Below are 23,692 nucleotides of genomic sequence, written 5' to 3'. Positions count from 1 at the left end.
TTCTCAGTCTAGGAAAGACGAATACAGGTCCGCAATGAGGCTCTATAAATCAGAGATTAAAATGGCGCAAACCTCCTTCTATGAAGGTAAAATTAGTGTTGCAGCAAATGCGCCTAGAGAAATCTTTAGGATAGCTAAGTCCCTCATTTCAGCTCCGGCTGAGCGTCCCTCTGTTGAAGGGGCACAAGACCGTTGTAATGAGCTAGCTGCCTTTTTTTCCAAGAAAATCTCGACCATATATTCATCTTTTAGTAATCCTACAGTCAATACCCCCTCCGTCCCTCCTAGGCCAGCTGACTCCTCGGCTCCCTGCAAACTGGACACAATTCCACTTCTTGATGCCGCCAGCCTGGATAGATTAATCTCAAAAGTTTCTTCTGGCTCCCCCAATGACCCGGCACCCCCCCGGATCCTTGTCAAGGCACTGGACGTTATTCGTCCTGTGATCCTGGAAGCTTTAAACACCTCCATTGTGTCCAGGTCGGTCCCACTTGCTTGGAAGTGTGCCATGGTGAGGGCGCTTCTCAAGAAACCCTCCCTGGACCAGAACAACCTGTCCAACTACCGCCCCATTTCGTTGCTTCCCTGGTTGAGTAAACTGCTGGAGAGGCACACCAACAATATCTTAACAGACTATCTGGAGTCCAACTGTCTGTTGCGTGCCTCCCAGACAGGTTTTCACCCTCAACATGGCACAGAAACTGCCATGTTGGCGGTCACAGAGGAAGCAAGAACGACTTTGGATCGGGGAGGAAAGGTGGCCATTATCCTGTTAGACCTTAGTGCCGCGTTCGACACGGTGAACCATGCCACGCTAGTATACCGACTGGCGGGCATGGGCGTGTCGGGCGCGGCTCTGGACTGGCTCACCTCCTTTTTGAGTGAACGCTTTTTCCGGGTCTTTGAGGGTGAGACAGTCTCTCCTAAACATCCTCTAAGGTGTGGGGTCCCTCAGGGCTCCTCCCTGAGCCCGACCCTCTTTAACGCCTACATGGAACCTCTGGACAGGATAGTCCATCCCTTTGGTGTGCGTATAGTCACCTACGCGGATGATACGCAGCTGGTGGTCTCGTTAGACCACGCAGATGGATCATCCAACACCTTAGGCCCCTGTCTAGAGGCTGTTGCCAGTTGGATGCAAGCCTCCTGTCTCAAGCTTAACGGGGAGAAGACAGACATCATTCTCCTTGGAAATCCCTCCCCGTCTGCTCTTGTACCCGTCTGGCCACCATGTCTTGGCGCTCCTCCTGCGCCCAAGTCCCAGATAAAGAGCCTCGGGATTTGGCTTGACACTGCCCTTGATTTCTCTGTCCAGGCTACTAAGACTGCTGCCACTTGCTTCGGACTAATGAGGATGCTCCGGCGGGTGCTCCCTTTGCTCCCTTTCCAGGCGAGGAGGATCATGGTCCAGGCCCTCATTCTCTCTCGCCTGGATTACGGGAACGCTCTCTACCTGGGAGCACCGGCTTCGGTCCTTCAGAGGCTCCAGGTCACACAAAACAGTGCGGCCCGCCTATTGTTCAATCTGTCCCGTCGGCAGTCGGCGAGGAAGGCTCTGAGGGACCTTCATTGGCTCCCAATGGCTGCCAGAGTGCAGTTCAAAGCTCTGTGCATCATGCACAAATCCTTCCACCGTGTAGGCCCAGCGATTCTGCACCCTCTGGTTACGCCTTATGTTCCAACACGCACCCTTCGGTCTGGTACCCTGCAGCTGGCCACCTCCTCTAAAATTAACAAAGCCCGTTGGGGTGGCCGCTCTTTTTCCCATTCGGCGACCAGACTCTGGAATGCCCTCCCCTTTGCCATCCGGGGTAACAGCAACCTCCTCTCGTTCAGAAAGGCCCTAAAAACGCATTTGTTTGCTAAATCTCTCTGATCTGCCCCGAGCCTGCGCTAAAACCATTTTATCTTCAAGCGCTGCGAGGCCCCAGGGCGGTTATGCGCTATACAAATGCAATTTTTCATTTCATTTCATTTCATGTCAGAAACCGGTCCCCAGAAGCTTCTTTCCTTTCCAGTATAAGAATTGGCTTGGTAGTTTGGTCTGCCCTGTTCCCATGATGCACTGGGTCAGGGACAGACTAATTTGCAGGTAGCCAGGTTCTGAGCTGGGATTGTGCAGTGAGCTAAAAAACGGAGATGGATCAAGCCATGATCTGTTGACTGGGTATGAGTGTTCTGTTTAATTCAGACACTCTGTCCATCACCACCCCCTTTTCTGAATCGTTTTGTCCACCATAAGCGTGGAAGGGTATACTCAGATGTGAGTCCCTTGCTCACTGCACCATCAGGATTCAAGCAAGCCGGGCCGAAGACGGCTGTAATGCCAGAAACCGGTCCCCGGAAGCTTGTTTCCTTTCCAGTATAAGAATTGGCTTGGTAGTTTGGTCTGCCCTGTTCCCATGATGCACTGGGCCAGGGACAGACTAATTTGCATGTTGCCAGGTTCTGAGCTGGGATGGTGCAGTGAGCTAAAAAACGGTGATGGATCAAGCCCTGATCTGTTGACTGGGTATGAGTGTTCTGTTTAATTCAGATACTCTGTCCATCACCACCCCCTTTTCTGAATCGTTTTGTCCACCATAAGCGTGGAAGGGTATACTCAGATGTGAGTCCCTTGCTCACTGCACCATCAGGATTCAAGCATGCCGGGCCGAAGACGGCTGTAATGCCAGAAACCGGTCCCCCGGAGCTTGTTTCCTTTCCAGTATAAGAATTGGCTTAGTAGTTTGGTCTGCCCTGTTCCTATGATGCACTGGGCCAGGGATAGACTAATTTGCATGTAGCCAGGTTCTGAGCTGGGATGGTGCAGTGAGCTAAAAAACGGTGATGGATCAAGCCCTGATCTGTTGACTGGGTATGAGTGTTCTGTTTAATTCAGATACTCTGTCCATCACCACCCCCTTTTCTGAATCGTTTTGTCCACCATAAGCGTGGAAGGGTATACTCAGATGTGAGTCCCTTGCTCACTGCACCATCAGGATTCAAGCAAGCCGGGCTGAAGACGGCTGTAATGCCAGAAACCGGTCCCCAGAAGCTTGTTTCCTTTCCAGTATAAGAATTGGCTTGGTAGTTGGGTCTGCCCTGTTCCCATGATGCACTGGGCCAGGGACAGACTAATTTGCATGTAGCCAGGTTCTGAGCTGGGATGGTGCAGTGAGCTAAAAAACGGTGATGGATCAAGCCCTGATCTGTTGACTGGGTATGAGTGTTCTGTTTAATTCAGATACTCTGTCCATCACCACCCCATTTTCTTAATCGTTTTGTCCACCATAAGCGTGGAAGGGTATACTCAGATGTGAGTCCCTTGCTCACTGCACCATCAGGATTCAAGCAAGCCGGGCCGAAGACGGCTGTAATGCCAGAAACCGGTCCCCGGAAGCTTGTTTCCTTTCCAGTATAAGAATTGGCTTGGTTGTTTGGTCTGCCCTGTACCCATGATGCACTGGGCCAGGGACAGACTAATTTGCATGTAGCCAGGTTCTGAGCTGGGATAGTGCAGTGAGCTAAAAAACGGTGATGGATCAAGCCCTGATCTGTTGACTGGGTATGAGTGTTCTGTTTAATTCAGATACTCTGTCTATCACCACCCCCTTTTCTGAATCGTTTTGTCCACCATAAGCGTGGAAGGGTATACTCAGATGTGAGTCCCTTGCTCACTGCACCATCAGGATTCAAGCAAGCCGGGCCGAAGACGGCTGTAATGCCAGAAACCGGTCCCCGGAAGCTTGTTTCCTTTCCAGTATAAGAATTGGCTTGGTAGTTGGATCTGCCCTGTTCCCATGATGCACTGGGCCAGGGACAGACTAATTTGCATGTAGCCAGGTTCTGAGCTGGGATGGTGCAGTGAGCTAAAAAACGGTGATGGATCAAGCCCTGATCTGTTGACTGGGTATGAGTGTTCTGTTTAATTCAGATACTCTGTCCATCACCACCCCATTTTCTGAATCGTTTTGTCCACCATAAGCGTGGAAGGGTATACTCAGATGTGAGTCCCTTGCTCACTGCACCATCAGGATTCAAGCAAGCCGGGCCAAAGACGGCTGTAATGCTAGAAACCGGTCCCCGGAAGCTTGTTTCCTTTCCAGTATAAGAATTGGCTTGGTAGTTTGGTCTGCCCTGTATCCATGATGCACTGGGACAGGGACAGGCTAATTTGCATGTAGCCAGGTTCTGAGCTGGGATAGTGCAGTGAGCTAAAAAACGGTGATGGATCAAGCCCTGATCTGTTGACTGGGTATGAGTGTTCTGTTTAATTCAGATACTCTGTCCATCACCACCCCCTTTTCTGAATCATTGCCACATGATATGGCTTCTGTGCCTCCCCAGTTCTCATTGGTTCAGTTCCCCTCTACGACAGTGTCAGCTTATCTTCTAAATACTCGCTCGGCGGTTAAACACCAGCTGGAACTTTTTACATTCTTAGATACGGTCAAGCCTGATATGCTGTTTCTTACTGAAACGTGGCTTTCTTCGGACTCTTCTCCGGACATATTAGCGGCAATGCCAGAGCCTTACTACATCTTACGCTCTGATCGTCCTGTAGGGAAATCTGGCGGTGGTGTTGCTATAATTATCCACTCTAAATTTCAGTTCCTCTCCATGTCCTTTCCTGCTATTACAGCGGTGGATTTCCTTGTTGTTCGCTGTACTTCCACCACTGCTCCTCTTACATGTGCGCTTTTTATCGCCCACCACAGTCCATGCACCTTTTTCTCCAAGCAGTTGAGGAATTGCTGGGCACATTGGTTGTCAACAATTCTCGTCTATTGGTGTTGGGTGACTTTAACTTTTGGCCCACTGATCCCCGCGAGGATTCCTACTCCAAAGAATTTACGGACCTGCTTTGTAATATGAATCTCTCCCAGCACTTGCATTCCACTACACATATTCATGGTCACATCCTGGACCAGCTCTGGTCACTTAACCTGCAAGTTGCTATCTCTACTATTAGTCCATGTTCTTGGTCCGATCACTTTTTTATCCCGTTTTCTTTTGAGCTTGTGGAGGCTAGTAAACTTCCACTTCCTGAGATGCATGCAGTGGCTCGTAGTTTAGAGGGGGCCTTCATGATATCGAAGAGCGCTCTGCATTCCCAGGACCTTGTCCCATTGATAAAATTGATCAACGCAAAATTCCTTCTTACAATCTCCTTTGGTGCAATAATTTTTAAAAACAAAATGAACAACTGGCTAGATAGAGCACAATCATCATGCTATCACCGGGTCTTTCGATTGCCAGAATTTTCCTTATCCTCTATGCGCTGGATTAGTTCAAGATATGTCTCATACTGTCTGAAAGCGAAACAAGCTAACCCCCATACGTTGAAGAGCTGCATATGGCTCCTGCTTAACAACCCAACTACATCATTGAACAAATACCTGACATTCTGCCTCAAATCCCTTGAAGCGGGGATGTATGGAGCTCTTCCTTGTCCAATGAAACGAAATCGAAGCTTTTAACCAAGCAAGCTAAAATCCTATCAAATCAATCGGACACGCAACAGGTTCTTCAGCTTTTTCATGGCACTTGGGCTGCCAAACTATATGCCCCGAAAACTCTACCATCTTATCTTGCATCAGCAATGAAGCCGTATATCAAACACCAATTGATGAGATTTCGTTTTGGCTTAATTCCGTTGAAGGCATATAAGTTTGGCCAAGGATACAAGAAAGAAGCCTCTTCTCAGTGCTGTTTCTGTAACCAGGGAGAGGAAAGCTTAATCCACATTTTGTGCATCTGCCATTGCCTTCGGGCGCAAAGAATATTCTGGCTGAGACCAATTTGGCTTCTTCTAGGCATCAGGACATGTTAAGAAGCGCTCGAGGCATGTATGAGGAGGGACTCGCCACAGTTGGCGACTCGCTTTGTAAAATTCATCACTGAAATTAACTGCTTGACTCTACCATCTGATCAAGCTTGAACTTTAACCCCCCTAAGTGACATTCCCTTGGCTTTTTCTGCTTTCCCTTCCCTTTACCTTACCCATCAATTCTATTGTCTCTTTTAACAGACCTGAATACACTTCTTTATTTAAATGGTCATTTTTGTATGTGCATATTGCAATGATTTAAAATAATTGTGCAATACATTTTTTTTACTTTACTTACTTCCACTACCCTCTAACACCTGGGCTCGCAACTGGGGACGAGTAGATATACCCTTTCTCTGCTCCTCCCTTTCAACGTCATACCCTAAACTATGTGATCTTCCCCTTCATTCTCGTGCCATTGCAATGAATAACTGGCTTTCTTTAGCCTGTGATCATGTGGCTCCGTTAAAGCGTTTTAGGACCTGCCGCCCCCATGACGCCAATAGATGGTTCCCCCTGAGCTAAAATGTAAAAAGCTAGCTCTTAGGCAGGCAGAACGGCACTTGAGGCATAGGTACTGTCCTACGTTAAAAGCTTGTTACCTTATGCTATTACAGGATTACAAGAAATCCATTCTCCAATCCAAATCTGATTATTTCAACACTAAAATTCTACTCTCAGTTAATAAGCCCAAAGGCATTTTGTCTATTGTTCATGATTTGTCCACCTCCACAAGAGTCACTCTCAAGCCTCTTCCTTCACTAACTCTCTGCAATTCCCTTAATCAGTATTTTATCGATAAAATTTGCACCATCAAAGCCAATATTCCCCCCACCTCCCCCAACTTTCAATGTCCAGACCTTCCCCCTAATCCTTGTTCCCTGGAAAGTTTTCCTTGTATTTCCAGGGAAACCTTTCTCTGCCTACTTAATAAGGTTAAATCTGGTTCCCCTTCCGATAGTTGTCCTGCTCACATAATAAAAGAGGTTTTTTCTTTTTGTGTGGATCTTCCTTTGTCACTTCTCAATAACTCTCTTACATCAGGGACGGTCCCCGATTTTTTAAAATCGGCTAAAATCATTCCCATCTTGAAGAAAGCTGGAGCAGACCCACCCTCTCCTTGCAATTTTCATCCCATCTCTTTGCTCCCCTTTTTGGGCAAAATCTTGGAGAGCCATGTGACTGCCTCCCTTAGCTCCTTCATTGAGAGTACCCATTTTTAGATCCTCACCAGGCAGGTTTCCGCCCGCGCACTCGACTGAGGCAGTTATCCTTTCTGTGATGGATTCAGCTGTGGAGCCGTTGCAAACACTTTCCAGGCATTGGTGCTTTTGGATTTGTCAGCGGCCTTTGACACGGTCGATCATACCATCCTGATCGATCGTGTCAGGGGTGCTGGCCTTCGGGGCCCTTCCCTGGCTTGGGTCTCCTCGCTTTTAGAGAACCATCAGCAGGCCGTTCAACTGGCTGTTTTTTCTGCTACGCCCTGCTCTATCACCTGTGGTGTTCCCCAAGGGTCTTCTCTTTCCCCTCTTCTTTTTAACTTGTACATTCTTCCCCTAATCTCTGCTCTTCAGAACCTGGACGTCACGGTATTTAATTATGCCGATGACCTCCAACTTATCTTTAACATTTCTTCTTCTTCTTCATCTGTTTCGAATTTTCAATGAGTTATGATTTTTATCAGCGACTGGATGAATGCTAATCATCTTAAGCTCAAACCTGACAAGACCGAGCCAGTGCTCACTGGTGGTATCTCCAGTCCCTGGTCTCTTTCTTTCTGGCCTCCTTCCCTTGGTCCGTCACCATCCTCCTCAACTTCAGTCAAGAGCCTTGGCATCCGAGTCAGCAGCGATCTTTCCATGCACTCCCAAGTTAGTGCAGTGGTTTTATCTTGTTTCCTCAATTTACGCATCATCCGTAAAATTGCTCGCTTCTTTCCCAACAAGGCATTGAAACGTATCCTGCTGGCCATGGTTGTGTCTCGTCTTGACTACGGCGATGCCCTGTACATCAGTATCCCAATTTACGAGCTTCGCCGTCTCCAATTAATCCAGAACCAGGCGGCGAGGTTAGTTTATAAATTTCCTAGACACTATCATGTCACTCTTCTCTTAAAAGCACTACACTGGCTGCCTCTGTTCGCGCGGTCTCGCTTTAAACTTGGTTGCCTGGTCTTTAAAGCCCTAGCCGGCACAGCCCCAGCCTTCATTACGGCTAAGCTCAAAGTGTACGTCCCTACTCGGGACCTTCGGTCTTCCTCCAAACACCTTTTATGCATCCCTCGATGCAGAAGGAAGAAACATGGTGGCATGAGCTTTTCTTTTCTGGCCCCGTCTTTCTGGAACTCTTTACCTCTTGCAATTAGGACTTCTGCCTCCTATATGGATTTCCGTAGGGAATTGAAGACCTGGCTCTTCTTGCAAGCATCTGCTGAGTAGTTCGCCTCCTTGATGCCCTCATGTCCGTCCTAGCGCCAAGAAACCGTTTGGTCTACGAGCGCTCTATAAAACCCCTAACTTTAACTTTAGCTTCCTACACTTAGCATGGGACTGCCCTTTGGTCAGGCAATTCTGGGTGGGGGTGGTGGAGCGAATAGTTGCAGCTACTAGCCATCAGATGGCACTCGAACCCCTGCATTGTCTGCTTGCATAACTCCGGAAACCCAAGAAAAAGAAACTTTCGTATAAATTCCTACAATTAATGTTGGTAATAGGCAGGTGCAGGGTGGCAATTACTTGGATGGGGCAGAGGGCCCCAGAGGTACCCACTTGGCGTAGAGATGTACGAGAGTGGTCCCTGGCTGAGGAAACTCACATGAAACTCACTCGGAGGGATGAGAAGCTGCAGGACGACTTATTGGCCTGGCTCGTTATGTGTGCGTCTGGGCTGGCAGAAGAGGAGCCCCCTCACAGGGCTCAACTGACAGTCAGGGCAGTGGGTTGGACATGCCCTTTGGGTCTGGGTCTGACGGGGAGCAAGAGGGTGGACCCCAGTGATGTTCGCCACCCGCATCAGTGCCATGCCTGTTTCGTTCCTCACGGTGCTTTAATTGTATGTTATTGTATCCTTTCCTTATGAGTCCATTCCCTCTCTGATGCCTCCTGTAGTCAGGGGACATTACACGGCACTCTCATGGTAATAGTAAATGTCTATCGCCCTAATATTGATGACCCTGCTTTCGATGACACATTATGGGGGAAACTTTATAAATTACCCCCCTCCACTGTTATATGTGGAGGGGATTATAATGTGGCCCTGGACCCCACCATGGACAGGATGTCCTTGATGGACCCCGCTCCCAAAAAGGCCGCTACGACACTGCATGACGATATGCTGACATTGGGGCTTCTAGATATCTGGTGGTTACGCCATCCCTGTCAGAGAGAGGGCACATGCCACTCCTATGCCCGTCAAGCCTGGTCCCGCATAGACTTTGGTTAGTCACGCAAGACACTAATGATTGGGTGGTGCAGTTAAGACATCTGCCTAGAAATTTGTCGGATCACTCCCCTGTGTTTCTTTGTATGGACTTACCGGCTTATACTCCCCCTTTCCAATGGCGGTTGCAGCCCTCCTCCCTGCTGGACCTGTTTTTTTGTGAGCGTGTTCCAGAGGCCATTACAGACTATTTTTCTCACAACACCTGCTCGGTTGACTCTGTAGGGACATTATGGGAGGCTTTTAAAGTGACCATACGAGGGGCATGTATAGTCTTCAGGCTGGGGTGCTTAAGTCTCTCCGGTGTACCATGGCTACACTGGAGCATGACTTGAAAGGACTGAAACGCTGGTATGAACTCACACCTGAACCCTCCGTGCTCGCACTTATAAAGGAAAAAGTTTCAGAATATAATGAGGTGGCCGACCAAGAAATACAACACATGTCCCGTAGAAGTAGGGCCAGATACTATGGTGAGGGTGGTAGACCTGGCAGGGCACTCGCTGCCCGTATCGTCGATGGTCGGTGCAAGGCCTACACGGTTAACGCTATTACTGTTGATGATACCACACATTATGACACTCCCAATATATTACGAACCTTTGCTACATATTCAATAAATCAATATCATATTATACAGACATGTACGCCTATCGCCCAGCTGTCGCCGAGGCAGAGTTGCAACAATATCTGGACAATGTAACGCTGGAGTGGCTCGATGGAGGGCGGCAGGAGTTTTTAATGCATCCTATCACCTTGGGGGAAATAAGGGATGCTATTGTAGCTCACCCCAACGGTAAATCTGCTGGTACCGATTGTTTGCCAGCAGAATTTTATAAAACCTATATCGATATCCTTGCCCTCTGCCTCCACCAGGTATATGAGGAAGCATACAAGACCCAATGCCTACCTCCAATGCTGCGCGAGGCACTGGTGGTCACACTTCTTAAACCTGACAAGCCACCGGATAGATGTGACTCCTATCGTCCATTATCCCTAATTAACACAGATGTTAACATTTTAGCAAAAGTTTGGGCGACTAGGTTGCAGCTGCTCCTTCTGGTCATGGTGTCAATCCAGATCAATCCGGTTTTATCCCCGCCCGCTACACCTCCCATAACTTGTGGACGTTCTTTGCAGTTATGCACGTCCTCAAGCCCACGCTGCCAGTGTTCCTTGATGCCGCCAAGGCTTTTGATTCTGTCTCCTGGTCCTATATGTTCGCAATCCTGCATCGTATGGGGGTGCCCTTGATTTTTTCAAATTGGATAAAACTGTTCTATACATGCCCCACTGCGGGGGTGAGGGTTAATGGTAGTCTCTCTGAGATTGTCCATATTCATCGTGGCACACGTCAGGGTTGTCCGCTTTCCCCATTGCTCTTTACAAGTCTTCTTGAACCACTGGCATGCTTCCTGTGGCAGCACCATGCTCAGGTAGCTTTCCGGTTCCATCAGCGCCACTGGCAGTTTCCATGTACGCAGATGACAGGGTGCTGTAAATGCGTGAGCCTGCCCTCCACCTGTCACCCCTCCTCAGGGAATATGTCCGTTTTGAGTGGTTCTCGGGCCTTGAAATAAACTGGTCCAAATCAATGATCCTACCTCTCACGGATTGCACTGTTCCTCTAAATCTAGCCTTTCCCTTGGTATGGTGCAATGACACAGTTAAATATTTGGGTATATGGCTCCATCGTGACCCACAAGTAGTGGTGCGAACTAACTACGGCACAGCCATTACCCACCTTGAGAAGCACATATCTCGCTGGATTAAGCTACCCCTATCTTTCGCGAACCGCCTTGCCTTAATGAAAATGGTAATACTCCCGTGTTTCCTCTATTTATTTTTAAACATTCCTGTTCCCCTAACGTGCCACTTTTTCCACACACTCCGTTCCCTTCTAGTCACACTCGACCTGGGGGGGTAGGAAGCCTTGTCTTAAATGGGAAACACTTACACTCCCTTATGAGCAAGGTGGTTTTACAGCGCCCGATTTTTATTTATACTACTTGTGTGCACAAGCCCACTTTGCATATTATTGGCAACAAGACCCTGCCTACATCCCTCATGTTGCCGTTGAGGCGGGCGCGGTTTACCCTCTACCACTTAAGGCCATGATAGTGAACACTCACACAGTTTTTGATAAAGGGGAATTTGATACAGTTCAAACCACGGTTAAAGCATGGCAGGGTTTAGGGAGGCGGGCGCAGATTCTTCCTCTATATGCACCCAGTAAGCCCCTCTTGCACCACCCGAGCCTGTCAGTTACTACTGAGACAGGTGCCTTGCGGACCCTTACAGATATGAACATGTTGAAAATGGAGGATGTGTTTCCTGGGGTCAATTCATTACCTCGGCGTCACTGGCTGCTGGTAGAGATATCAATACTATGCAGCTTTTTATTTACACTAGACTGCGGCCAGCCATGCGTGCACTATATCCACAATTCCCTGCCGAGCCGCCTACCCTGAGCGCACTGCAACTCTTATAAACTACTAACTCTAAGGTAAAACTAGTTGCCAGATTATATCGGGCCTCGCAGATGGAGGTGACCACCTCAGGAGTAGCTGCGCTGCATAAATCGAATGTGGTTTTGAAACTTCCTATATCCGATGATGACTGGGCGGACTGCTGCCGCCTGACAGGGCACCTGACCCCTAATGGTAACTTAAGGATGGTTCACTTCAAATATCTTCATCAAATGTATTATACACCTGCCCAGTTGTTTAGATATTGTCTGCGGGACTCGCATGCTTGTAGGCGCTGCGGTATGCACGGCGCAGATGTTTATCACTTGGCGTGGGCCTGTCCTAAGGTATTTTCTTATTGGGAATCAGTTGTAAGAATTATATGCTCCTTGGTTGAGCTTTCTCTGACATGTACCCCTCAGCTGTGTCTCCTGGGCCTGGTTGCTTGTGTTAAATCATCCCACAGAAGTTTTGTGGCCCTTGCCTTATTGATGGCCAAGCGGAGGGTCTCTATGTGCTGGGAGAGTAGACGAACTCCCACTACCCATCTATGGCTACAAGATTTGTGCTACTGTCATGACCAGTTTGTATGCTATGCTGAAGAGCTGCCTACCTCGTTGCGGCCCCGGGAAATTTGGTTACCCCACACAACCTATATACTATCTGTGTCCAATACCTGATATCCCACTACTCATGGACAATTGTTGGATATGCTTTATATATGACCGTATTGCGAAATATTCCCCTGTCCACCTCTTGCTTTTTCTTTACTGAATGAACCTGCCCTCTGATTCCTCTATGTGTAGCCCTACTCTGTCCCAATTTGACTTATTACCTTTTTGGAATGTACCAACACTGCTATATCTGCATTTTACTGTACTCCTCTATATTGTTTGCTGTTTTGTTTGAATACGACTAATAATGAAAAAAATAAAAATAAAAAAATAAAAATGTTAGCTTTTCTTGCCTCTGTTCCCTGATTGTGCCCGTTTTCTTGCCTCTTCTTGCCTCTGTTCCCTCGTTGTGATTGTTTTTCTTGCCTTTGTTCCCTCGTTGTGATTGTTTTTCTGCCCTCTGTTCCCTCGTTGTGATTATTTTTCTGCCCTCTGTTCCCTCGTTGTGATTGTTTTTCTGCCCTCTGTTCCCTCGTTGTGATCATTTTTTCTGCCCTCTGTTCCCTCGTTGTGATTGTTTTTCTGCCCTTTGTTCCCTCGTTGTGATAATTTTTTCTGCCCTCTGTTCCCTCGTTGTAATCGGTTTTTCTGCCCTCTGTTCCCTCGTTGTGATAATTTTTTCTTGCCTCTGTTCCCTGATTGTGCCGTTTTCTTGCCTCTACTTGCCTCTGTTACCTGCTTGTGCTTGTTTTTTCTTGCCTCGGTTCCCTGGGGCGTTACTGGGCAGAGATGGGCGTGTAGCTGACCTAAACTGAGGAAAGTAACGGGTGAGCTCTGGGAGTTGGTGGGGGCCTCAAATAACCCATTTGTAAATAAGGAGACTACCCGAAGTAAGGTTGTGTATGTTGCTCTGTGTGTGTGTGTGGCTCTGTGTGTGTGTGTGTGTGGCTCTGTCTGTGTGTGTGTGTGGCTCTCTGTGTGTGTGCGTGTGGCTCTGTGTGTGTGTGTGTGTGCTGAGCTCTGTGTGTGTGTGTGTTGGGCTCTCTGTGTGGGTGTGTGTGTTGGGCTCTGTGTGTGTGTGTGTTGGGCTCTGTGTGTGTGTGTTTGGCTCTGTGTGTGTGTGTGTGCTCTGTCTGCGTGTGGCTCTGTTTGTATGTGGCTCTGTCTGTGTGTGGCTCTGTCTGTGGCTCTGTCTGTGTGTGTGTGTGTCTCTGTCTGTGTGTGGCTCTGTCTATGTATAAGTGTGTGGCTCTGTCTGTCTGTGTGTGTGTGTGGCTCTGTCTGTGTGTTTGTGTGGCTCTGTGTGTGTGCGGCTCCGTGTGTGTGTGGCTCTGTGTGTGTGGGTGTGTGTGGCTCTTTGTGTGGCTCTGTGGGTGAACGGCTGTGGCTCTGTGTGTGGCTCTGTGTGTGGGTGCGTGTGGCTCTGTGTGTGTGTGTGGGTACAAATGCAATAGGTCTCGCATTTGCAAGAGATTAAGCAATTGGCATTGTAAATGACAATGCCATTTATTTATATGTTTTAAAAACAAAAATAATATCATGAGCAATGCCAATAGCTCTAACTTTAACAAGGACAAGACCATTGCATTGTAAATGCTTGTTATTTCGTGGAAGGAGTGGGATTCTTAGAATTTGTGGCAGTCATCTGACTGAACTGGAAGGTTCCAAGTCGGACCTATTTTGCCAGAGTTGCTGTTCCAGCGCTGCATCACGACCTGCTGCAATTGGTTGGAAAAGCTTTGCAGCAAAGTGTTTCTCACACTATCCACCTGATGACAGACATGTGGACCAGTTGTCTCACAGCAGCCCACAACAACACCATCAATCAGAACAGTGGCAACAACAGCAACAGTAGGATCGGACCCAACCTCTGCATTGTATTGCTATCAAAAGGCAGGGCTTACGTCCAGTGCATAGGCAATGGCAAAAAGGTCGAGGAAGTGACAGCACCAATGACCATCCAGAGAATGTTCCAGGAGTATTTGGAATATCCAAAATGGGTCTATGTGGATCAAAACCCATTGATGTATTGGTATGTGACGATGCACCAATGGTCAGAGCTCAGCAGGGTGGCAATAAAGTATCTGGCATCTCCTTTAGCCAGTTTGTATGCTGAGCATGTGTGTGTTCAGTGCAGCTGCCACAGTTGTTACAGTGAGGAGGACCAGTATCTCCCCTCAAAATGTGGAGAGATTAACCATGATCAAAATGAGCCAGCATTTTATACCACACAATTACACCGTTCCTGAAACAGCACGGGAGGATAAGTAGGAGAATTGGTCAGAATCAAGTGTGTTAGTTAACCATCTTCTGGGTGAACCAGCTGTGTTTGAGGAAAAACTCTATTTCCCGGACTGAGTATGCCAGTGCTACAATAGATCTTGTTAATTATTTCTCTTTCTTTACAAAACAAAAAAAGAATACATTGTAGCTAGTAGAACATTATGTTTGGGTCAGGTTTAAGCTGTCCCACCATTTTTAAGTCACATATATGGCCAGATTGCAGTTCGACCAGTGCGGAAGGAATAAGCCTCCACAATTCTTTCTTGACATTGGAGACAATACCTGCCTCCTTCCCATGCCTATTCTTTTTGCATCACTTAATAAGGCTGCTCCGGAAGATGGTTGATTTACAAGAGTGCCAATAGCAAATTTCAATGTGTTGCCTGAGTCAAAGATACAATTATGTACCTCCTACCAAACCTACCTGTGCTTGGATTGGAAGAGGTAACTACAACTATTTCATCAATGGTTGAGTGAATGTGAGTGATGATTGATGATTCATGTGGTGGCAGAGAGTGAGGGAGGGTTTTTAACTATAATTTGTGGACTTGGTTTAGATTATTTGCAATGTTTGGGGCCTGAATGGTTGATCATTTTTCCTGAAGGTGATTGGCCCTTTCAAACGTAGCAATTTTTGCAGCGTTCACTCATTTCTTCTCATTCTTCCAAGACCAGACTAATCACTTTAGTTAACATAAAAATCCTATACAAAAAACTGCAATTCTGTTTCTCTACTTGTTCTTCAACAGCAGTGCACTACACATCTTGCTTGCTCGGATGGGGCTGGGACTGGGACAGAGTTACTAAGAATAAGGATGATGGAAGGGACTACCTCGTCAACAGCTACACGAAAGAAGTTATCAACTGCAAAGGAAAACCATGACTATGATGTCTAGTATTGAGCTTTGTGAAATGGAGAGAGATGTGTTGATTTGAGTAATGCTGCTGAGTGTGTGTTACACTGGTGGCAAAAGTAAAATTATGAGTCCTCTTGTTTGTTGCTCTGCCCCTTAGTCTTCTTTGTAGACGCCCCTTGAAGCATACCTTCATTATGTCCTTTTTTTTTGGCTCTACAATACACTTTTTGTTTTACAATCTGCAGACCTTCTTGTCTCCTGCACAAATGAAAGGGAAAGTCTGAGTTCAGCACTCCTGCTTGCCTACAGGACCGGACCAGACAGGCACCCTAGAGTGATGGACGTTCCAGAGAAGAATAAAAATGCACATCCAATTTTGCAATGCAGTATCATTTTTCTTTTAACTATCATATTTTTAGAACTGGGTGGGTTCACTACTCCATAATTTGATTTTTCAAACCTAGGAGACAGAACATTTAGAGATCTGATAACTTGGGTTTCTGGGCAGAAGGACTGTTTGGAAGTTATTTAACTTTACATTTAACTGTACTGTGTCATACTCCTTCCTTCGTTTCCTTCCACAACAGATTGATGATGATGGTGTGCTGCTTATCGCCCAGATGAATATTGTCCTTTTGTAGTGTACTTTTCCCGAAATCCCTTTCCCATCTGTATTCAAACCCTCAACCCAATTCTCCGGTACTCTGTGATTAATTGAGGCATAACTTAATTCACACAATAAATGGATCACACACTTGGTGTGGCAGATGTGGTGAAAGTGACACCAACTAACTGCAGGATCTTCTATTACCTAAGTAATTGCCCACGCTGTCCCCGTTTACCCACCCATGTATAAATGTGATCCTTATTTTCTATAGAAGAACATCAGTCGTCAGCATCATCATTCAGACCTTGTGTTGTGTAAACGCTTAACCTTGTCTACTCCAGGCTTTGAATCCACTATTCATGACTCAAAAATGTTGTACCTTTAGTTTTAATTAAATTCTAGCTCCCCATTGCTCAGAAGAAGTTACTATTGCTATTTGTTGTTATTTTATGACTCTCATGTGTGTTATTGTGCCTGGTCTCAATTCTTTGTAAAGGTGTGATATAATGTATAACCCACAAACTCAATGTTTTTATTTCCATTTAGTTGCCTGCAATGGATAATCTTTTCAATTAATCCTACAGTTGGAGCTCACCTGGGTGGAAGTGGGACCCTGCTTATAAAGTTGTTATGCCCACCCTGTTATTGCTTCATCTATATTCAAGTAAGAGAACCCTCCCCACTCCAATGGTCAAGATAACTATAGAGGTATATCACTGAGTTTAACTAACTGACATACACTTTTATGAGCAGATTTTTCAAAAACAAGCTGTGCAAAAAGGCAACAGTGCAAAGTTAAGGTAAAACACAATGAAACTATTTCAGGCATTAATAGTGTTGAAATATAATTTTCCTCTTTATTTTGTTTACAACAACCCCATCCTCTCCACCCACAACAGCCCCACCTCTTTCCCCAAACAAATTAACACATCACCATTCCATAACCAATGTCCATGAAAATGACCAACAAATAAAAAGAAAACAGTCCAAACTCACTTCCCAACCTCTCCAATCACAACAAGCCCCTCCCACCAAAACAAAAATGTTTTTAAAAATTGCTTATTTTCATTTGTGCCCGAAGCTGGTCCAGGCTCTGCTCTATCCTGCTAAGCCAGTTCTCCATATGGCCCAACCACTGCAGGATACACCACAGCTATCTCCTGCCTGGGGATTGGACCTGCAGAGTAGTTATATCAAGAAAAAAATGAAATAAAAAGGAAAAATTGTAAATAATGTTTGGTGCAAACAATTGTGTATAATTTGCAGGTGGCCCAGTAGGAGTACATTGCTGCACATTACAATGGCCCATAGGGCCATTGTAATGTGATGTGATTATGATTAGGAGCGTCACACGGCCAATATGATGTTTTAACCACATATGCATCACATTAAAAAGCACTGACTGTGTGGCAGAAAAGTATTAAGGGAGAATAACACAGGATTAAAAAGAAAAATTGATTTTGTTTCTTGTAAAGAATTTTTCTAGTAACTAAACAGACACTTTGAGTGGACCAATAAAACAAATCACCTCTTAATAATGAGTAAGACATTATGCACTATGGTGTACAAGTTGGGTTGTGCTAAATTAACGCAAGCATGCTAGCTATCAAGTCGGGAATTTCACTACTGTCTGCAGTTGGGGCAGCTGTAGTTAACAATTATCTATCTTTAATTCCAATGGTCCTGCTCATCTCCAAATGTCTTTCACTTTGTACCCTGACTCCAAAGGGGCAGTTGAATAATAAATAAGATACTACATCACACACCTCTCACATAAAATGTGGATATTATCCTGTCTGTGGTAAGTAGACATTGGGGAAAATGATGCACTGTACTACAGGGAAAGGAATGGGCTATATAGATTGTATTTGGAATGTTCGTCACAAAGCATCCCATTTGCCAAACTTGAAATCGAATTAGGCACTTACTCCCACTTTACTCACTGGCCTCACCCACCACCACAATTTATTTTCAACTAATTATACTCTGGGCAGTAAGGAAATAAATCTTAACTTACTCTACTGCAGGCAACGGTAGAGGTAATAGGCTGGTAGGGGTATAGCTTTTGATGTAGACTATAGGAATGCCACTGATCATCGATTCATCATGTGACTATTAAACTTTGGCTTATTCAGTCACTGTAGTTGATGAAAGTCGAAAGAGAAGAATCTGAATAGGGTTAAACTCAACCTGTTATGGGAAACCATGAAATTTGGAATCACTTCACATGGCCATCAAATGTGGCACATGCCAAGAATGGATTTGTAAATTCTTTGGTAGACTGGGACGGAAGAACTTAGGAAAGAATGAAGAGTCAAGTACTAAGAGGTGATTGAGTGGGCAAAGGGAAACACACCTTGTGTGTTCAGTTTGCAATGCATTGAAAACTTTGTAAATGCTGCATTAACAGAAGCAGACGCACATTACACAGATAACACTGCAGTCACAAATTGAACCATACTGCACTTCAGCTATGGGTGGCGAAATGCCATGGGCAGGGAGTGGGGTGAAGAATGATGATGGGTGGGCTACATATCTGCCTTGCTTAACAAATACAGTGAGTCAAGGCAATAGAATAAACATTTTAAAAAATACCCCCACTTTGAACCATCGCTTTGATAACCATAAAACAAAGTAAGCAGGTGAGCAGCACTCTCCTCTTCAGAAAACCTCTCTTGCCTATTCATAGAAGCAATCCAATTATTCATTCATCCTTTCATGCTTCTATATTTACCCATAGTCACCATGATTTAAACTTATCTTTCTCTCATCATATTTCACCAAAATGTACAATCCATTATCCATCCATTCACTATCCACCCTTTCTTTCAGCCATTCTTTCAACCATCCATCCGTAGAGGACAAAGGTAAAAGAGCAAATCCATTGTGCTTTGCCCTCGTGGGTTCATGTCCCATCCTCATCACCAAATGAAAGGAAGACGGCAGGTAAGGGTGTCAGAGCAACTTTATTTCTCACCAGCAACACCAGGCTCAAGGCAGCAACTGCCGTCCTGGAACCCGGAACCAACATTCCAATACCTCAAGATTCTACCCCAAGCCCACAACAATCATAAACCCAACATTAGGGAAATAATAATAATAATTATTATAATAATAGGACTTATTAGGCTGAGCAGAGCCCCCAGCAGCAGTGCTGTCGGTCGGCGCCTCCTCCCAGCTCTTCCTGGACCTACCTCTGCACTGCCACTCTTCTTGCCCTGGGGTGCTGACATAAGAAATGAAGAAGATAAAAAAATAGAGTAATGGTACAGTTAATCTCCACTTAATTATTATGACAGGCAAATGCAGTTACATTATACTTATGTAAAACAGATCGCTTATAGTACTAGTATCGAGTCTATGAACTGTCATTGAGTTGGCCATACTAATCCTAAAATCCCTACATTTGGAGCATTGCAATGAATTATCTTTGATTCTATTCTCATTTCTCCACCCCTTCATGGGCAAACTCAGTCACCATTATTTGCAGTGCCTGGATGTATGCTACACATCACAGTGAAATAGCCTGGGACTGTATGAGTCAAATAAAGAAAGTCACAGAGAACGCTAACTCACTGATATCATTGATTCACTGTGGTGACAGGAGTAACCCAGGGCACAAAATTCTGTGCTACGCCAGTGGAGTATGCAGAGTTTTGTCAACTCCACGCTCTGCTGGGAACGCAAAGTTTAGCAAACAACTCTGACTTCGTGGCATAGCGGAGTATGCCCTGCCACCCACCCTGATTTCTGGCTTACCTGGTCAGGCCGGTGCTTCCTTGCCCTGCCCGGGCTGTCCTCCTCCTCCTGGCGGTCTCAGGTTCTCTCCAGTCCAGGCTCATACGACTCCCCAGACACTCTACGTCACTCTTGGGAAGACTGCGCATGCGCAACTCTTGAAAAGACTGCGAAAGCTCGTGCATGCGCAGTCCCCCCAAGAAAGACGTTGTGCATAGGTGAGTCGGACGAGCCTGGGGTGGAGAGAGGAGACAGCCAGGAGGACAGCCCAGTCAAGGCATGGAAGCACCAGCGTGACCAGGTAAGTCTGCGACGGCCTCAGGGTGGGTGGCAGAAGGGGGTGGTGCGGAGCGGAATTCCACAGAGTTATTAGCCAACTACGTGGAATTCCACAAAGTGGCACTCCGCCAACTCCGCCCACACTTAGACAGGAGGACATAAGAGTCTGCAATGGCTTCTAAATTATTCAGCCAAAGTGAGCGCCAATGATTACGATTAGGTAGCACTGAGCACCTACCTAACTGAAACTGGATCACATTAAAATAATATTTTTAGCATAAACTCAACATAACTTACCTCTGAATGTAAGCAGTATGATTAGTATTGTAGAACAGAAACACAACAAATAATTAATACTCATCGAGCCCCAGAATTTCAATGCCGAGTAGGCCGTGCTCCCGGTACAGAATATCCACCCAGCAGTGCGTCATCTTCTGGAAAGGTACGCTGAACCTGGTGCCGCACACACCGGCGCACCCTCCTCCAGTGCAGCTGATGCTTCCCCAGGAGATACCCCCTTTCAGGCCTGACCCCTGCTGCCAGCACGGAGGTCAAGTATTGCTCTATGAAAAAAAACTAGTGCTGCCACCTCTACCTCACTAAAGTTAGCCTGGGGCTGCACAACTTGGTGGCACCACCGTCCGCAGGGTAGGCAACAGCTCGCACTTCAGGAGTGTCTGGCGCCGCCACTCCCCTCCGCAACTCCCTCTGTTCTGCTCTGACCTGGTACCGGGTGGGAGTGGAAGAAAAACAGGGGAAGGAAGGAAGGAAGAAAGGAAGGAATGCAGGAAGGAAAGTAGGAAGGAAGAAAATACAAAGGAAGTAAACTAAAAATAAAAAGAGTACAATGTACTCTTTTTTTACAAGTAATGTAATAAATAAAAATTAGGGGTAAATTAATTAGGAGTGCAGAGGATTGAAAGAATTAACAGAAGATCTAAAAATATGCCCAGCACCATTAACAAAACAGAGAAAACAAGATGGCCATGCAAACTAAGTGGTGCCTTTTAAGCGTGTCCCCAAACCAGGACGCTCTCTGCATTGCGTTTGAAGTGGAAACTCAACATGGACACACTGGTAACTCCACCCAGGAGTGTGTGTGTGTGTGTGTGTGTTTATATATATATATATATATATATATATATATATATATATATATATATATATATATATATATATATATATATATATATATATATATATATATATATATATATATATATGTATGTATGTATATATATATATATATATATATATATATATATATATATATGTATATCTATATCTATCTATCTATCTATATATATATATATATATATATATATATGTATATCTATATCTATCTATCTATCTATCTATATATATATTAAGGCTTCCAACACTCCGTGATTCTTTCCCACAAAGTGGAGCACTCAGGAGGGTGATGCAGACGTTGTTTTATTAGTCAAACAACACAGCCAAACAAACGCGTTTCAGAAAGAAATTCCTTCGTCAGTGTTCACCGCAACCACTGCGAGGAGACATTTTAAATGTATCAACGTCATTGCGTGCATCGACATAGATGACTGTCTCGAAAACGTTTAACATATTGGACTTGTCTAGCGGCCATCTTTGAACCGTAAGTTATAACAATTCATCGCCATAAAAACAATTATTTATAAACACAAGGAAACTTAAAAGGACAATTCCTTCATTGTCCCTTTCCAAAATTAACATTTCATGTTATCTACACATACATACATATGCTGATGGCATATTTGACTTTTGGAGCCATATATCGGCCCAATCATTTCTCCCATGCTATGCCCATTCGTTACCCTCATTGGCAATTATGCCCATAATTTAGCGTTAGGGAAAGCTTTTTGATAATTGTCTTCCGACTCTCACTCGGTAATTAAGCCGTGTATCGGCTGATTTCTGGGAGAATACCACTGTATCAAACCGTAAATCGGCTTCCCATACAACCTTGTGAATAATCTTAATTATGTCTCCCATCCTTATGGCTTGAATTTGAGAAGTGCAGAAAAAAGCTTAGTGCAAATTTGTTAAAAACCATATCATACATAATCAGAAGTCATGATGTAAAGGAGTCTGGATTAAAAAACACAAGGATAGAAAATTCGAAACACAAAACCTCAGTATATATACTGTATCTAAGAGTCATTAGTTGATCTATTAAGGACCCGCTTGAGTGTGGTATGACAGACAGAAAAACAGAAAAATAACATATATAGGTTACTTATAGGCCAGTCAAGAGTTTACTTTCAGTTGCATAAGTGAACTGTCAGTTCTTCGCTACTGCTCAAACCATGAGGAGTTTAGGTCTTCAAATCAATTATGTAGCGAGATTCTTTCCTACGTAATCTCTGCACCCGATCTCCACCTCTTGGATTCATAGGGACATGGTCTACCCCGAAGAATTTTAAATTTGCTAACATTCGTGTAAAGAATTTTCAATTCTATTAAGGACAGGAGGCGAGGATTATGCTTTCTCATTTCTTTACTCAAAAATACAGCAGCCAATAAGAACACAGTAAAGAAATAAAACACTACAATTCCCATGAGTACTTTAGAGACCATAGAGAGTAGACAGTATAAAAGGTACCGTAGAGGACAACACTTCCTCTTTCTTTGTTCAGAACAGGTCAACAATAAATAAAAGTCTCAAGAATCTAAAGCCAGAATCACAGGCCAACGGAACGCAGAACGATGAAACAGAAGAAGACGATTGTCTGAGCAGAGCAGCGACACCTGGCACGTGGAACACGAGATCAGGAACTCATTTAGGGTCTGAACCTGAAAAGTAAAACAGAGCCGTAATATGCAAAACTCACTAATGTATGAGTCATAGTATACAAAAGGGTGGGGAAAAATAAGGCATAGAACAGCATTATGCATAGAAAAAACCAGTACATCCAAACATTGATAATACACTTGCCTTGCAGATATAAACAAGGGTAGGATAATCCTCGCCTCCTGTCCTTAATAGAATTAAAAATTCTTGGCACGAATGTTAGCTAATTTTAAATTCTAAGGCAGGACGGAGGCTCCGAATATGCTTGTTCAAAGCTTATCCACCACAACAAAAGCAACATCTACAATAGGTTTAAAATAAAAAGTTTTAAAGACTGATTGCGAAGACCAATCAGCGGCCTTCATGATATCCTGAAGGCCGACCCCCAAGGAAAAAGCCTTAGAAGCCATGGCTCCCCGAGCAGAATGAGCTCCAAAGACGGAGACGTCAATGCCCGCCTCAAACATAAGCCAGCGCACCCAACACGCCAAAGTAGCAGAAGTGACAGGCTTGAAAGGCTTTTGTAAGACTATAAGCAGTTGACCCTGTAAATCATGACGAAAAGGTGCAGTACTCACCTCGTAATCCTTGATGCATTGAACCACACAAAGCTTTGGATTGTGTGGAAAAGAAGGATACGATACAGAAGACGTGTTACATTTAGTACGGCGAAATATGGCAAAGGAAACGCCCTCCGGAGAGAACGTGCGTCCAGCAAGATCCAAAGCTCGAACATCTGAGACGCGTTTGCAGGACAACAGGCATAGCAACATAGTCAATTTGGCAGAGAATTGTTTGT

The sequence above is a fragment of the Lissotriton vulgaris genome, chromosome 2_1 (assembly GCF_964263255.1).
Source record: "Lissotriton vulgaris chromosome 2_1, aLisVul1.2, whole genome shotgun sequence".
NCBI lineage: Eukaryota > Metazoa > Chordata > Amphibia > Caudata > Salamandridae > Lissotriton > Lissotriton vulgaris.
This window is presented reverse-complemented; position numbering follows the sequence as displayed.